We start from the raw sequence: 18653 nt of genomic DNA, 5'->3' as shown, positions 1-18653 counted from the left end.
AAGTGGAGTATCCCTTTAAATTGTACACAGTGCAGAAGCCGGTTCGAGGATTACTAGCTGTCAGAATATCACTGACCTTTATGAAGACTGTTCATTTTCCTACAGGATTTGAAAGAGCAGTTATAAAGCAATGACATTGTAAGACCGTGCATTTACATTAATTGTGAACTGTCTGGGCCTGTTGTTTGTGAACAAATCATAACATATTATTGCAAATGACCAAAGTTGAGTCAAATATGTTTCTAGAACAGTGATTAAAATGTTGAAAATTGGCTGGAATATATTTTTGTATACGTGACATGAACTCTGGTGGTGATGCACTCAAAAAACTTAATATCATTTACTCAATTTTTTTTGGTGAAACATTTTTACACTTAGAATATTAAGCAGTGAAATAAATTACATACACTGTATTAACTGAGTAAATGTAAAAAAACTAAACTTAAATAGATCTGAGTAACTGCATTTGGTACATTAACAAATAAAATTGAGTAGAAAAAATTTGGGGAGAACATTTAAAAACAAATATGTATGAGTAATATTAACTGTGTTTATATGCCAGTAATATTAACTTTTTTTTCCTCTAAACCTCTGTAAAAAATATTCCATACAACCACCAGTATAACTACATGACATTGGCCTTTATTGTCGATGAGTAGCCTACAGCAATACAGCATATTTTATAATCTTTTTACACGTATACAATATTTAAACTCATGTAAGAAACATTTTCGAAGTAAAAATTAAACATTTAGGCGTAAACATTCAAGTAATTCAAATGTAATCAACCGGTCTGTTATATCCACCGGATCAGTGCTGGTTGCCGTGCCGGAGATGGACTCGCCTCTGCGGGGGAGCCTCTAACTTTACACCGCCGTCCTGCGTCACTCACAGCCGAAAGATGCTGCGACGCGACTGACTCCATAACCTGCCAATAAACAAATAGTGCACAGTTCTGAGGACATTTTATCATCCAAATTAGTTATGTGACGAAGGACGACCTTTTTCAGGCAGATAAAACTGGCTGCTTGAGAATCAGCCAATCAGGAGCGTAACTGCACTCTGCGGCTCGCGGGAGCAGACAGTTTAAGTTTCAGTTTCGGAAACGTTTGGAAGATAGCGCTGGCGTCAAAAGACACACTGGTGTAAGAAATTATTTGTGCTTTGTGTGTTTGAAGACTTTTTTTACTGATGCAGAATTAAAACGGCATGAGAGGATCCACACTGGAGAGAAACCTTACAAGTGTTCACACTGCAACAAGACATTCAGTCGTTCAGAACGTGTGAAATCACACGAGAGGTTCCACACTGGAGAGAAACCGTATCACTGCACTGCATGAGGGAAGAGTTGCACTCATCACAACAAGTAGATAGTGTATTGTAATCCACACACATTTCAATAAAACACCTAAACGGAACATCTTGTCTGCATTCTAATCGATGCCCCCTGGTGGTCACAACCTTTTAAAGACCAGTCAAATTATACAGTCCTTTCCAATCACCAAAACATTTGGTCCTTCGAGCCGGAGGCGCGTGGTCACCGTGGGATTGTTTAGAGATGTTCTCGGATCAGTATACACGCCCAGTAGATGCCCGACCCCGCCGAGAGACCCGGCGACCAGCCTGGATGGAAGACTATGACATCCCCCTCCAAGCATTGCAGCCGCCCTCTCGTTTGCCTCATCAATCGGCTAACCTGTCAGAGCAACAGCGGCCCTACGAAAGTATGGTGAGATTCCCAGAGAGACACGCCAGGATGACGCCTCTCACACCACCACTGCTGCATGAGGACGGGAGTGTCATGCGGGGAGCCGAAGCTGTCTTTCCACGCCAGTTTGAGTATACAGAACCCCTCTTTCAAAGTACGCCTGCCTCTGCCCAATCGAGGCATGCCCCAGAAATAGCACCTGAGGTCCTTGAAGCTCTTTATAAGCTGAGGGAAGATAATCAAAGGCTGCAGCAACAGGTAATGGACATGCACAGGCGACTTGACGCCCGTACTTCCCTTCCAGACCTACCAGCACTGCGACAGACAGCTCTTTCTCCTTTCCCTACACCAGCCCCCGCCCAACAGCAGCATAACATAGAGCAGGATGGTGGTGCGTACCAAACCATGCCAATCCCGCCACTTGTGCAAGCTGGTGGTCACACTCTGCCTACGGATGATGACGACTGGCCACCGCCACCACCCCCAGTAGCAGACAACGTTTATCAGCCACCATCACAGGACCTTATGACAGAGCTCATAACAGCACTGAGAGACATTAGGATGACACGTCAGCAAGAGTCGCCGCCCAGTCAACCTGAGCTCCATCATCCAGTGCCCGGGGTACAGACACCAAAGTACTGTATACCCTACACCCCACAAAGATGTGAGTCGCTGCCCGAAGAGCTGCGACCCTCCCACCACCATGAGACAGTGTACCGCGGGCCTAAACCCACAATCCCTGCATTCACCAAAGGGGATCCGAGAGAGTTCGCCAGGCTTAAGGTCGCTCTGGAGAACCTACTGCCTGTGGACGCAACAGAGCGCTTCAAATACCAGATCCTGGTGGATCACCTGAAGTATGAGGAGGCACTTCTAATAGCGGACTCATACACTAACTCACTGCAGCCCTACACTGACACTATGACCAGCCTAATCGAGCATTATGGACAGCCTCACCAGCTAGCTCTCAGGAAAATAGCTGATCTAATGGAGGCCCCTAATATTGCACGTGGTGACTCGAGTGGGTTTAAGCGATTCGCCCTGAAAGTGAGAGCACTCGTGGCAATGTTAGACCAGCTTGGGGACAGTGGAAAGACTGAGCTTCACTGTGGTTCACATGTGACACGACTGATGTCCAAACTGCCTCATGATATACGGACTGAATTTAAGAGGTTCCTGTACCCAATGCGTGTCACAATCCCAAGCCTATTGCACTTTTCTGACTGGCTTGACTACGAGCTGAAGATGCAAGAGACAGTGTATGAGCCTCTAACCGGTGAAAACAAGAGCAGAGCAGGACCCAGGATAGAGCGTCGCCGTGACGCTAAGAGTGGCAAGAATACCAACATCATGCACACCACAGAGCAACCTGAGAGCACACCGACAATAGAGAAGGCCTTATTTAGCAACAAGCAGCCAGAGAGGACAGCATACTGCCCTTACTGCTCTAACACGCAACACTTCCTAGATAAGTGTGGAAACTTTGCACAGCTTACAGTTGAACAGATAACAGCGTGGATCAAGACCAACAAGAGGTGCTGGCGATGCGGTCGCACACACCAGGCTGCACAGTGCCGTCTGAAAATTACATGTCACAAGTGTAAGGGGAGACACCTGCAAGCTTTGCATGAAGTGAATATAAAACCTGCAGTGAATATAAAACCTGCATCTGAGGATACATCCTGCCTCATCAGCACAACTAATGAAGTTTTGTACATGGACAGGCGGGCTGGATGCAGTCAGGTCTTACTGAAAGTGAGTAAAGTGCTGCTGCGTAACGGTGAACACACTTTGGAGACATATGCCATCCTTGACGATGGATCGGAGCGGACCATTCTCCTCCCTGCAGCAGCGCAGAGCCTTAAACTTACCGGTGAGCCGGAAAATCTGATCCTCAGAACTGTTCGGCAGGACATCAGGGTTCTGCACGGCACTGCAGTGTCGTTCTCCATCTCTCCAGTAGACCATCCAAAGAAGTCCTTCAAGATATACAGAGCATTCACTGCTGATCAACTGGGTTTGGCTGAGCACACTTACTCAATGGAGGCACTTCAGAGGAAGCACAAACATTTAAGAGGCCTCCCTCTTCAGACGATTAACAGAGTGCAACCCCTACTGTTAATCGGGTCAGATTATACCCACTTAATCACTCCAGTGGAGCCTGTGCGTTTGGGACCTCACGGGGGACCAGCCGCAGTGAAGACAAAGTTGGGATGGACACTTCAGGGGCCGACCAGGTACAGCAAGCAGCAGGCAACATCACAGTGCCTGCACGTCTCCACCCTCTCACCCACGAACGAGCTTCTACAGAGTGTAGAGAGATTGTGGCAGCTAGATGTTCTGCCCTACAGGAGTGAAAAGCTTGTCACACGCTCTAGGCAGGATCAGGAAGCAGTCCGCTTGCTGGAAGCGAAGACCACACGAGTAGAGGTTGATGGAATTCAGCGCTACGCTACTCCCCTCCTCAGGGTGAAGAACATGCCACAGCTTCAAGCATCTAAGGAGGCTGTGTTAGCTAATCTCCGCAGTACAGAGAGGCGCCTGCGGCGAGACCCTCAAAGAGCAGCCGCATACTGTGCAGAGATTGGAAAGCTGGAAAAGGCGGGCTATGCAGTTAAAGTGTCAGAAGAGGAGCTGAGCAAAGCAGCCGAGTCCTGGTTCATCCCACATCACATGGTGAGCCATAACGGAAAGAACAGGATTGTGTTCAACTGTTCCTTCATGTATAAGGGAAAAAACCTCAATGAGCTGCTGTTGCCTGGGCCCACTTTAAGTTCCAGTCTACTGGGTGTACTGCTGCGCTTCAGAGAACATGCAATTGCTGTCAGCAGCGATATTAAAGGCATGTTCCATCAGGTGAGGCTGCTCCCAGAGGACAAGCCCTTGCTGCGCTTCCTATGGCGAGACCTGAATACAGAGGAACCACCCAGCATCTACACATGGCAAGTCCTTCCATTTGGCACCACTTGTAGCCCCTGCTGTGCAACTTTTGCACTGCAGAAACATGTGTTTGACCACAGTCAGCCAAGTGAAGATGTTCGAGTGTCGATAGAACGATCCTTTTATGTGGACAACTGTCTGCAAAGCCTCCCATCTGTTGAAGAAGCCCATCACCTGGTCGACAAACTGACCTCACTGTTGGCTACAGGTGGATTTGAGTTACGCCAGTGGGCCAGTAATAACCCTGAGGTCATCAGCCACCTGCCCAAAGAAGCAAGATCTGAGAGCAGTGAGTTGTGGCTCAACGAGTCAGGCACTGACCCACAGGAGCTCGCCCTGGGACTCCGCTGGCTCTGCAATTCAGACACCTTAAGGTATAAATACCGTATGCTGGACCAACCCACACCCACCATGCGAAACATATACAGAGTCCTGGCACGCCTGTTCGACCCCCTGGGATTTATAGTTCCCTTCACTACGCGGGCCAAGGTCCTAGTGCAGCACTTGTGGGACAAACAGAGAGACTGGGATGACCCGTCACTGCCTGAGGATGTGCTGCAGCCATGGCTGACGTGGGAGGAAGAATTGCAGCATCTCTCCCAGATTCTACTGCCTCGATGCTATGTGAGCCCTGAGATGAACACTTCAAACCTCCAGAGAGACCTACACATCTTTGCTGATGCGTCAGAGAAAGCATATGGCTCAGTGGCCTATCTGCGGACGGAGAGCTCACACGGCCGTGTGGAAGTGTCATTCCTGGCTGCTAGATCCAGAGTGGCCCCGAAGAAGCAGCAATCAATACCAAGACTAGAACTGTGTGCTGCTCTGACAGCTGCACAGTTAGCTGCACTACTTCAAAGAGAGCTGACTGTGAATATCCGCAATGTTATATTCTGGACAGACTCCACAACAGTACTTACATGGCTTCAGTCCGACTCCTGTCGGTACAAGGTATTCGTGGGAACGCGGATAGCTGAAATCCAGGAGCTGACTGAGGTCCAGGCCTGGAGATATGTGGATTCTGCCAACAACCCAGCTGATGATATAACGCGGGGAAAAACACTGCTGGAACTGGCTGGTAAGAACAGATGGAGTCAGGGCCCTGCTTTCCTACAACAGTCGCCTGAAGTCTGGCCTATACAGCCAGCCACAGAGGTGACAGAGAATTCTGCTGAGCTGCGAAAACCCACTATCTGCTGTCTCACTACAAGCATACAGACTTCTCTGCTACCAAATGTTGATCAGTTTTCCTCGTTCAGAGCACTGACAGAGGCGGTTGCACAATCCAGCCCTTTGTCATCAGGGAGCCCCGTCAGTCTTTCTGCTGATGACTACCGAGAAGCAGAGAGAGAAGTATTGAGACGAGCCCAGCAGGACAGCTTTGCTGAGGAGTTCAGCCTCTTGAGTACCGGTAAGCCAGTAGCTGCCACCAGTAGGCTGATCTCCCTAGCACCAGAGTATGACAAGACTGTGAGACTTATCCGGGTTGGAGGAAGGCTCCGCCGCAGTGACCAGCTAGAGCCCGATTCTATTCACCCAGTGATCCTGGACCATCGGCATAAAGTGACCCAGCTCATCATCCAGGACATGGACAAGAGCCTTTGCCATCCCGGATCAGAGCGCCTTTTTGCAGAGCTGCGGCGAAAATACTGGATTCTGCATGGCCGTGAAGCTGTTAAGCGCCACCAGCACTCCTGTCCGGACTGCCAGAGATGGAGAGCCTCTCCAGTAGTGCCCAAGATGGCAGACCTCCCACAGTCCAGACTACGGCTGCTGAAGCCCCCGTTCTTCTCTACAGGCATGGACTGTTTCGGGCCTTTCACAGTGAAGGTTGGCCGTCACCATGAGAAGAGATGGGGCATACTATTTAAATGCCTGACGACGCGCGCTGTGCACGTGGATGTTCTTTCCAGTATGGACTCAGATTCTTTTCTGATGGCCCTTCGCCGCTTCATTGCACGAAGGGGTAAGCCAGTAGAGCTCCGGTCCGACCAGGGCACTAATTTTAAGGGAGGTGAAAGAGAACTCCAGGAGGCCTTCAGGTCATTGCACCCCACACTTCAGGCTCATCTGGCTAAACACCAGATTAAGTTTCAGTTTAACCCCCCAAGCGCACCACACTTTGGAGGAGTCTGGGAAAGGGAAGTGAGGTCTGTTAAAGCTGCACTGTATGCCACCATCCAATCACAGACTGTCCCTGAAGAGGTCCTGCGGACGGTACTTATTGAAGTGGAGGGGATTTTAAACTCCAAACCACTGGGTTACGTGTCCACAGACGTGGCTGATGCTGACCCAGTGACCCCCAACTTGCTCCTCATGGGGCGGCTTGACCCCTCTTTACCACAGGCTGTGTATGCTGAGTCTGAGCTCCTAAGTCGCCGCCGCTGGAGACATACTCAGGTGCTGGCTGACCAGTTTTGGTCCCACTTTATACGACACTACCTCCCGACTCTTCAGACTCGCTCCAAGTGGCACAAGGACCCTGCACAGCTGCAAACTGGAACCATAGTAATGGTAGTGGACCCACAGCTGCCAAGAGCGCAGTGGCCTTTAGGTCATGTCACTGAGGTTATTCCAGGAACTGATGGGAGAGTCAGGACTGCAGTAGTCAAAGTCAAGGACAAAATCTACACGAGGCCTGTCGCTCGCCTTGTAGCTCTGCCTGCCATACCAGACACTGATACGGTCAGTCCTTCTTAGAGTGGCAAATATAGTGTAACAAATTTGGGGGCGGCTGTGACGAAGGACGACCTTTTTCAGGCAGATAAAACTGGCTGCTTGAGAATCAGCCAATCAGGAGCGTAACTGCACTCTGCGGCTCGCGGGAGCAGACAGTTTAAGTTTCAGTTTCGGAAACGTTTGGAAGATAGCGCTGGCGTCAAAAGACACACTGGTGTAAGAAATTATTTGTGCTTTGTGTGTTTGAAGACTTTTTTTACTGATGCAGAATTAAAACGGCATGAGAGGATCCACACTGGAGAGAAACCTTACAAGTGTTCACACTGCAACAAGACATTCAGTCGTTCAGAACGTGTGAAATCACACGAGAGGTTCCACACTGGAGAGAAACCGTATCACTGCACTGCATGAGGGAAGAGTTGCACTCATCACAACAAGTAGATAGTGTATTGTAATCCACACACATTTCAATAAAACACCTAAACGGAACATCTTGTCTGCATTCTAATCGATGCCCCCTGGTGGTCACAACCTTTTAAAGACCAGTCAAATTATACAGTCCTTTCCAATCACCAAAACAAGTTATATTCATTATCTTTAGGAATATAGTCGTGTGTTTATGCAAGGCGTTACAATCATGCGAAAAGGCAGACGCGAGCCGACACTCGGTGAGTAACATTGCATCTCTGTATGTTCTTTCGCATTAAATAAAATGATTTAAAGCACATTAATGACTATACAGATCAAATAAAACATGCACACACCTGAATTTCACAGAGGAAATGCACCAAATTTGCGCCGCTGAGAAGAGAAGAGAAGAGGAGAACTCTCTGAAGACTTAAGAGAATTCAAACAGCGCGCGCTCACTCTACCGCTGAGCTGTCGTCACGTCAGAGTGGAGAGGTGCGCGCATTGTTTTAATTGAGTAAACTTAATTTCTTATGCGTGTTAAATATTAATAATATTGATTTTATTTAAGTAATATTTGTGGTTCTTGAAACAGATCATTATAATTATCCATTCTCAAATATGCAGAGGCGGACAGAGTACACAGCTTCATTACTTGAGTAAAAGTACAGATACCCCTTGCTAAATTTTACTCAAGTACAAGTAAAAGTACTACAGTCAGATGTCTACTTAAGTAAAAGTACTTGTTTTTAAAAGTAGGCCTACTTGAGTATCAAGAGTACAAGAGTACATTTTCTAAATATTGCATTACTACTGCCACAGTGCTTACATTGGTAAACACAGCAAACACTTGAAGCGAAAACTATCATTAACTTGTTCAGAAAATTGAAATAGTCTGGCGAGGTGGGGCCATACGATATTTTTTTCCCAGGATGGTAGGGGAAGACTCATGAATATTCATTAGGGAAGTCATCCCTGATTGGTCTGATGACCTACCCCTAACCCCGCCCCTAAACCTACCCGTCACTGGGTTTAAGACCAATCAGGGATGACTTCCCTAATGAATATTCATGAGTCTTCCCCTACCATCCTGGGAAAAAAAATACTCCCGGGATGGACCTGCTGCGTCTTCATCCATTGTTTCGTCTCTTATCTAAATCTGACCATGGAGTTGACTTTGGCGGAAAGCTGAAGGTGATTGCTGATAGGCTGTCCCAATCAGTGGCGCCTACACAATCCAATCACATTTGAGAGGGAAACAACAAATTGAGGATTTCCGAGATGTTCCGAGAGATCTTTGTTCCTTTTTTTTTTTTATAAGTAGTAACGGGTACTCATAGTTATGGATAGAAATGTAGTGGAGTAAAGAGTACAATATTTGCCTCTCAAATGTACTTGAGTAAAGTCATGAGTACTCCCCAAAAATGATACTTGAGTAAAGTACAGATCCCTCAAAATTGTACTTAAGTACTGTACTCAAGTAAATGTACTCCGTTACTGTCCGGCTCTGCAAATATGGTGATGGAAATTTCACAAATATATTATTTTAAATAAATAATTGGTTAGTCAAATACTAAATTATTTTAGTGAAAAACTTCAAACTTAAATATAACTGTAAATTTCAGACAAAATTAATTGTTGGAGTTTTAGTCAATTAGCCTATTTCGGTATGTTCAACTCAAACTATCAGGTAAATGATATTCAGAGATTTTATTAAGTGAATAAAGTTAATTATTGCTGGGATATTTACTAAGCCACTGAATTATTTTTTTTTTTGAATTTATTTTTTATTTTACCCATAAGAATCACTTCGACATTTAGGAAAGTTTTATGTTAAGAATATAACTGCTGTATACCATAGTACTGTGATAATGTTTAGAGAAATTTTCACAAATGAAAATGAAATCTGGTGATGCAGGATTTAAAATGAAAACTATTTATATGTGAAATATGCAACTGTATCTTGTAGAACACACTCTAATAAATGTGTGCTTGTTAGTGTAGTTTAAATGTTGCGTTTCATCTAAGGCTTATTATACAGTATATACAGTAACCATGATTGACTACAGGCATAGGACAAGATAAGAACAAGCATGAGTGAAGTACAGCCTTATACTGATTGGTAAACTGCACTGTTTTATACACATCCATGTTGGACATATTAAATTAGCATTATTTTCCTATGTTTTTACATATGGCTTCAGTTGTATGTAGGACATATATGACATAATGAGATTAAAAATACACTAATATTATACACTTTATATATGTGGTTTTTGCAGCATATATGTCCCTTACAATATTCTGTTGGAACATATAAGAATCACAGGAGTTTTTAGCAAACCTTTTCCATATGGGTCATTGGTTATACGTGTCCTCTCACGGGAGACTGGTGTTCCAGCGCAGGCGTAGCATAAGTTGCGATGACGAATGCGGAAGTGCAGAGTATAGCACAAAACAAAACACTGGTCGCAAATTAGAAGTCTAAAACGAGGGTGTTTAAAGAAAAATCTCTGAGGATTTCGAGATAATCCAAGAGGAGTTTTTTGACCAGCCATATTTGTTTGAACTGGAGTATACCGACCATGAGCTCTGGGAGATGGAAGAAGCTACAGCAGCGGCACAAACATTTACAGGGGAATGGTGAAATGTTAATGGAGCATCTCCCTTTGATGTTGAAGCACGTAATCTTAAGACTTCTGCTTTGTTGAAGCATCCTGGATATAAACGTGAAAAACTATTTTTAGACTAATAAAATGAAGAGTGTAGCTCAAACAATTAAATTCTTCACATGCTGTCAACACACTTGGTTCTTGCGCGAACTAGCAAATTCTCACCAGAACATCCTACATCAGGGATGGGCAACTTCGGTCCTGGAGGGCCACTGTCCAACAGAGTTTAGCTTCAACCCTAATCAAACACACCTGAACAAGCTAATCAAGGTCCTCAGGATTACTAGAAAATTACAGGCAGGTGATTTTTTCAGGGTTGGAGCTAAACTCTGTAGGACAGTGGCCCTCCAGGACCTAAGTTGCCCATCCCTGTCCTACATCATATGCTGGAATGCCAGTCTCTCGTGAATGCGTGTATGACAGTTAGGGGTAGTTAGAGATTACAGCTTGTAAAGTTTTAAACATGGATATTTTTCTTACACAAACGCATCACTTCGCTTCAGAAGGCCTTTATAAACCGAGAATTATAAAACAGAACCAACCATTCACTGCCATATAAAACAAGGAATCTTTTTATATAGAGCGGGTACTAGATTGCTGTTACTTCATGTTAATAAAACAACAAGAACAAAAACATCATTCACGGCTCTTCAATGAATAACATTAGTAACTTTAATAAGAATCAAAGTATATGTAATTCATTCAGTGAAGACTATGCAATGTTTTTTTTACATTTCATTTATTCAATGTTCTATTACTTTTGTGTATTTATTTACTGAACCTTTCAACTCACTGTTGTTTGCTGACAAGAAGAAAAAACTCTGCAATATACTTATGGCGAAGTTTTTTTTTTCTTTCTACGTCTACATAGTTCAAAATATGTGTGCAGAGATCAATGCTGGTCCTAGACTTCTGGGCCCCTAAGTGTACACTGTCAATAAACAACAGTGAGTTGAAAAGTTCAGTAAATAAATAAAAAGCAAAAGGACTAATACAACAATATATATATATGAATGAAATGAACAGTTTAGCCTGCTTAAGGCTTCTCTCAAGTGTGAATTCTCAAGTGCCTGTTAAGGATTCCTTTTCGGCCAAAACTTTTTCCACACTGTTGGCAGGTAAAAGGCTTCTCTCCAGTGTGAATTCTCATGTGACTGTTCAGGTGTCCTCTTTGAGTAAAACGTATGCCACACTGTTGGCATGTGAAAGGCTTTTCTCCAGTGTGAACTCTCATGTGGACTTTAAGGCTTGCATTTTGAGTGAAATTTATTCCACACTGTTGGCAGGTGAAAAACTTTTCTCCAGTGTGAATTCTCATGTGGACTTTAAGGCTTTCTTGTACACTGAAACTCTTTCCACACTGAGAGCAGGTGAAAGGCTTTTCTCCAGTGTGCATTCTCATATGGATTCTAAATTTTCCTTGTTGCTTGCAACTTATTCCACACTGTTGGCAGATAAAAGACTTCTCTCCAGTGTGAACTCTCATGTGGTTACTAAGGTTTGCTTTTTGCCTGAAACTCTTTCCACACTGAGAGCAGGTGAAAGGCTTCTCTCCAGTGTGAATTCTCATGTGGACTTCAAGGTTTCCATGCTTATTGAAACTTATTTCACACAGTTGGCAGGTGAAATATCTTTCAGTCCCTGTCTTTTGAGCCCTTTTTTGTGTGGTAGTTTTTTCAGTCTGTGAGCAAATAAAAGATGTTTTCTCAGTTGGATTTTTCAAATGATGATGTGTCTTGTATTGATCTTTCTTTTCCATTTCATTCAGATCTTGACTCTCCTCATTCAACGGCATCAGGTCTAAAGCGAAAGAAAAGACAAAAGTTAATCCCAGTTTAATACCACTAAGTAAAGACAAGCAAAAAAAAAAATATATATATAACATGTATGCTAGATCCTATTTGCAATCAACTGCGTTTACATGGTTATTTAAAAATGCCGGGTGCCTGTGTTTTGCATACGTTCAGCCAATCAGCGTACATTTGCATCACTGGAAGTTCCTATTGGTTTGGGTGAGAGAGTTACACTCTCTCACTCTAAATAGGAGCCAATTTAGTCAGCCCAAAAGACATTCCTATAGCTAAAATTGTTCTCAGTTTCTGCAGTGACAACACACCATAAAGCGAGTACTTTCCGCCAATAGTTACAGGAACTATGAAAATGTTCCTCCAGTGTGAAAGACCCTTATTTATTTTGTCAGAGTGGGGTTGGAACTAAACTCTGCAGGAATGTGGCCCTCCAGGAAATCAAGCTACAATCTACATGGGAAAATAGTAAAACAGTAAAACAAGCAGCTGTGCAAAATATGATACACTGGTGTTTTGCCAGATGAGAAGTTTATTTATGTATAATCTTATTACTCTTTTAATTCTTTTTATAACTGTATCTACTGTATGTACGACAGATTGCAGTCACTTTTTTTAAGACTGGAAAAAAAACCTTAAAATACAGATTACAGTAATATTTCTAAATGTAATACTATACTATACAAGGGTCTACTATTATTTGTGTACATTCACAATAACAACAAAACATTGTGGTTTTCTAAAATAAAGAAAACAAATAGGGTGTGCTTCCTGCCGTCTCAGTTTCCATGAACAACTTTCTGGAACACGTCACAAAAATGATATTGCCAAACACATCCAAATGTCAATGTGACAATGAGTGAAAATATAATATATAATGATACAAAAGTAATATGTAGCATGATGAATGTTACAGTTTAAGAAGGTTCAGACCAATTTTTAGGGATGGTTGACTGTTCAGTTGTACAGGATCTGTTTGCAGAAATGGCACAAAAGTGAGTGACTGTTCAAGTCTCTATGTTTAGATCAGCGTCCTCAATGTGCCTTTGTTCTTCATTACTAATATTTTGATTATTATACTTTGTAAATTTCCTTACAGTCACATTCACCTTGATAGGCCCATTAGGGGTGGGTTTTTGTCTCCCCTGCTGAGAATCCAGTAGCGAACCATGACTCTTGAACCTTGGCCCCTCTCACCCCATTCCCTCGTCAGAAAAAAAAAAAAACTCAACCTAATATTGTTGGGGAATTTCATCTGTCTCATGCAAAAGTCTAAGTCTATGCAGCAAACTAGGTCACAGGGTTTGTAAGGATGGAAAAGTACCAAAAAGCTCTGTACATATATCTTATGGGAAGGTGGACATGGTGAAAGGCACGAGAAGGTACTGAAAAACATGTAATACGAGAAGTTTTCTAAAAATGTATAATATGCGATTTTTTTTTTTAAAGCGTATGGCGTTTATCAGCACAGTGCTCATACGACAAAGTTTGGATTACTACAAAAATGCTGAATTCTTTTACCCGACCAGCTTACATTCCGGGAAAGGAAAACACAACTGCCTACACTCTTAAGGATAAGAGAGAAAATGCCTCTTCTGGTTCAAGAATCTACTTGCTGCACTAACTGCCACAGACTTTCACAAAGGATTGCAGTTCTTGAAACAAAGTTACGTACGGAACCACCAAACCAGACGGAACACACAACAGAGCTTCGTCATGGACACCCTCAGCATACAGCCGGTGAGTCCCATGAAACTAGTGCTCCTCAACAGGTAGAGAAACAAGCCAATCGACTTACAAATCGATGGCACAAACAGGGAGCGAAACCCAAAGGCACTCGAGACATCAGATTGTCACGAGCATCACATATTGCCGCAGTAGCATCCTTTACCCCAGATACAGCTCTGACAAGGATTGCAAACACTGGTCTCCTACCACCGCCTATAAAATGGAAGAACTGGTGTATGCTGAATCCAAACTATCCCACTCTTTTGCTGCAAGCCCCCAGATACCAACCAAAAAACGGCAGGCACCTCAACCACCAAAGCCTGCGGGCCCAGCTCGCCCTCCCCCTCCTCCTGTGAGAGCTCTTCGGCCTCTGCCACAACGCCAGGGCCCACACCCTCCTCCATCTGCTCAAGGTGAACCAAAAACAACTGATACCAGCTCTCAGTGATATGTGTTGGGTCCCCGCTATGATAACAGTAACTTTCTCAAATGTTTACAGAACAAGCGGGAACCCAGTGTGCCTGTATCTTTCTCTATTGCTGTTCTATTACAAGATAGAAAGTCTAAGGCCTTCAATAGCCGTACAGCAAACCCAACTAATCTGGTGCCTATTACACGTCAAACTAAGATTGTTGTGGGGACAAAAAGTAAGACTGTTAAGTTAGCACTTTTAACCCTCTGAGGTCGGCAAACGCGCCCCCGCGTTTTGTTGGATTTTCTTAACATTGTAGCACTTTAAACTTAAATTACTCCGTCATTTATGGTCATACAGAAAAAAAGAAATATAAAAAAAGAATCTGTGATATTTCTACTTTTGTATGTGTCCACTTACAATCAAATCAAAACATTGTGCTTTTGAAAAATAAAGAAAATAAACAGGGTGTGCGTTCTGCCTCTCCGTCGCGGTGAACTTTTTTTTCTTGAGCACGTCTATAAACTGAAACAAAACTCAGCGAATACTTGTCACACATTTATGAGCCATATACCTTTATAAACATTTAAGTGTGTACTTTTAAATGATCGGATTCAAACTGAAAACAAATATTCTCTGTTTAAGTAATTTGTATAAAACCAACAAGAAGTCCAGCTTCTCAAACGCTTCCTAATTATTTTTAATTTGACCACGCCTATTTGCGCAAAAGATATTCACATGCAAATCTCCACATGGAGCGCGAACGCGCTCATTACCTCAAAAACAAAACACTTCATCAGTCTCTGCTTTTCGTCGAGATTGAAAGACGCGTCGTGAGCTTACATTGGCCTTACCCCAGAAGATGAACGCGATTTGAAGACAAGAAAGATAAGGTAAGAAATTCTTACATATTAGTTTGTTATTGTTGCATAAATTTCACATTGCAGTTGAACTGTTGCTAGATATATGGTGACTATTATCATATTTAGATCCGTGTTTACTGTTACTGTGTTTGTGGATATCTGGTCAAACGTAGATATGTATGGTAACCATAATGTTTTATATTTGAGCACGATCGCGTTTGAATGTATCACATTTTGGATCGCGATCGCGTTTGAATGTATCATATTTTGGAAAAGCAAAACGCTCCAAACGGCTTCATGTTTTTACTATTATCTCATTTCATATCATCATAACGAATGGAAACATTTGAAGTAACATGATAATCAATATATTTTTCTCTAGCTTAGTTACTGAAATCTTTTGGAAGATTTATATAGGCTGCTATATTGTTATTATTTTATGCAACACTGCGCATAGCCTATGCCTACAAGGCACAACAAACGTGGTGTTCATTATATAATATATTGTTGGAAACATTTGTGTGTGTGTGTGTGTGTATTCTGTGAATTTTAAAAAGCAATTTTAACCAGAAAAATCTAAAATGTATTCCCAAAATCGTGCAGGCCTTTCTCTTGATATCAGTGTGTTCACTTTTTTTTTTTTTCAGGACCCAGATGCCACTGAGTCCTGCTGACTTCAACATTCACAGTACATGTCTCTGTACATGAACATGGTAAAGTGAAAATCAAACACCTTGGAAATGAAAGGTATGTACAATGTTTTTAGGAATGGCACAAAGGTCTCTTTCTTTGGATCATGTTGTGTTGTAAATAAATCCAAACAATCTAAAAGCCATTCTTTTTTTAATCTCCTCATTCTTTGTGCAAGGTTGGTCAGAATGATGGGCCCTGATAAGCTCCTAATAGGGCCATTAGGGAGTGTCTTTGTCTTTCTCAGGTGTAAAAAGCCTTACATATTAATGAGATGATCCGCCCCTTCGCATATTGCTTTTTCACACAAAACACGTCGTAAAAATTTTAAATCAATATATTGTCTTCTCTGAATGAGCAGTCAGGGTGATTTTCACATAGTTTTGGAGCAAATATTCTAGGCTACGCCATACAATTTTCAAAAGTCTTGTGAAGAAATAATCAGTATGGGTTTCATGACCTTATTTCAGTGAGAATTTTTTTTTGTATTTTCACAAACCACGCATAAATGTCATTATCTCAAAACTACAAACTTTTACACACATCCTGCTGATATATTATTGTAGCAGAGTTTGTGCTGAATACAGTGTAATCAGACTTTAGCCATGAAAATGTCACAAGTAACAGAAATAACCACAAATGTCAGAGCATGTCAGAACACCTCCGGGGCCCAGAAAACAGCTCAGACCTCAGAGGGTTAAACATTCGCTCACTTAAAAATAAATCACTTCTAGTCAACGACTTAATAACCACAAACAACCTGGATTTTTTGCTTCTAAATGAAAGCTGGCTAGAAGACAGCTGCAGTGCAACAATCCTCAATGAAGCAGCCCCTCCTAACTTTACTTTTATGAGTGTCTGCAGAGCTGTTAAGAGAGGTGGGGGTCTAGCTGCTCTTTTTAAAGATATCTATCAATGTAAGCAAATATCATTTGGGAATTACCCTTATTTCGAATATCTGGGTATTGTGTTAAAAGGTGCTCCACGCATTTTACTTATTATTTACAGGCCTCCAAAATACTCTCCAGCCTTTGCCGAGGACTTTACAGAACTGTTATCAACAATTTCCTCAGAGTTTGACTGTTTTGCCATTGCTGGAGATTTTAACATTCACATAGATAATGCAGAAAACAATATGGCAAAAGAAATCAAAACTGTTTTAAAATCTTTTGATCTGACTCAGCATGTACATGGACCCACACACAATCGCGGACACACTCTAGATTTACTTATCAGTAAGGGTCTAAACATTTCATCGATTGTTATTAAGGATGTAGCACTGTCTGATCATTTCTGTATTTTCTTTGATATATTGATCTCTCCTGCCACTGAAGCTAGATCTGTGTCTGTCAAGAAGAGATGCTTAAATGAGAACACTAGTGTCCTATTTATGAAGGCTATATCCTTAACACCAAGCATATCTGCAGACTTTGTTGATTTTCTCCTTGATCCTTGAAAAGTGTAATTGATGATATTGCTCCTGTTAAAGTCAGGAAGAAGAGTGGCAGACAAAAAGCACCTTGGAGAAACTCAACAGCAGTGCAAAATATGAAAAGACAATGCAGAAAAGCAGAGCGCATGTGGCCGAAGACAAAACTTGTAGTCCATTATAACATCTACAAAGACAGCCTTCATGCTTTCAATATGGAACTAGGCAAAGCTAGACAGACTTTCTTCTCAAATATTATAAACAGCAATTTAAACAACACACACACTCTTTTTGCTACTGTAGAGAGACTGACAAACCCCCCAAGCCAGATTCCCAGTGAAATGCTCTCAGACAACAAGTGCAGTGAGTTTGCTTCTTTCTTCTCTGAGAAAATCAATAATATCAGAAAGGTGATCAGCACATCCTTGAGTTGCACTGGGGTCAGACAGATCAAACCACCTGAGAAAGTAGTTACGATGTCTGATTTCAAAGAAATTGATGGCAAAATTCAACAGCACCTTAAAACATCAACCTGCGCTCTTGACACACTTCCCACATCTTTTTTCAAAAGTGTGTTAAACAGTTTAGAAGCAGATCTTCTAGAAGTGGTAAATGCCTCACTTCTCTCTGTTTTCCAAACTCCCTGAAAACTGCAGTTGTCAAGCCCCTCCTGAAAAATAACAATCTTGATAAGACCATATTAAGCAACTATAGACCGATCTCAAATCTTCCTTTCATAGGCAATATCATTGAAAAAGTTGTCTTTAATCAGCTGAACAAATTCTTAAGCTCGAATGGATACTTTGACCATTTTCAATCTGGTTTCTGACCGTACCGTACCACAGCACAGAGACAGCGCTCATAAAGATAATAAACGATATTCGCTTAAATACTGATTCAGGCAAATTATCGGTGCTGGTACTACAACATACTTCTGGACAGGCTGGAAAACTGGGTGGGGCTTTCTGGGATAGTCCTAAAATGGTTCAGGTCATACTTAGATGGGAGAGGTTATTATGTGAGTATAGGAGACCATAAGTCTGAGTGGACATCCATGACATGCGGAGTCCCTCAAGGCTCAATTCTTGCGCCACTCCTGTTCAACCTGTATATGCTCCCAATGAGCCAAATAATGAGAAAGAACCAAATTGCTTACCACAGCTATGCAGACGACACACAGATTTACTTAGCCCTATCGCCTAACGACTACAGCCCCATTGACTCCCTGTGCCAATACATTGAAGAAGTCAACAGTTGGATGTGTCAAAACTTTCTTCAGTTAAACAAAGACAAAACTGAAGTCACTGCATTTGGAAACA

The sequence above is a fragment of the Rutilus rutilus genome, assembly GCF_951802725.1.
Source record: "Rutilus rutilus genome assembly, chromosome: 4".
Taxonomy (NCBI): Eukaryota; Metazoa; Chordata; class Actinopteri; order Cypriniformes; family Leuciscidae; genus Rutilus; species Rutilus rutilus.
This window is presented reverse-complemented; position numbering follows the sequence as displayed.